Source organism: Pelophylax lessonae, assembly GCF_965119305.1.
Source record: "Pelophylax lessonae genome assembly, chromosome: 4".
Classification (NCBI taxonomy): domain Eukaryota; kingdom Metazoa; phylum Chordata; class Amphibia; order Anura; family Ranidae; genus Pelophylax; species Pelophylax lessonae.
In genome coordinates, this window is record NC_138771.1 from 276,740,578 (window position 1) to 276,740,816 (window position 239).

Genomic DNA, 239 nt, shown 5'->3' on the forward strand with positions numbered 1-239 from the left:
GCGTTATTTTCCGCCCGCCGTTCTTTGAATACCAATTTCAGACTTAAAAATTCACCGGTTCGCAAAATCCCGCCGAAACGCCAATTCGCCGTACTATGATCAGGCCCTATGTCTGGATAGTGGCAGTCAGTGAACATGGAAGGTAAAGCAGCACCAGTAATGCTGAAGAAGCTTTTGCACTTGATAATTAAAATTTAAATAAACCCGAAAAATTAGTATTTACTACCTTTTGGACTTTT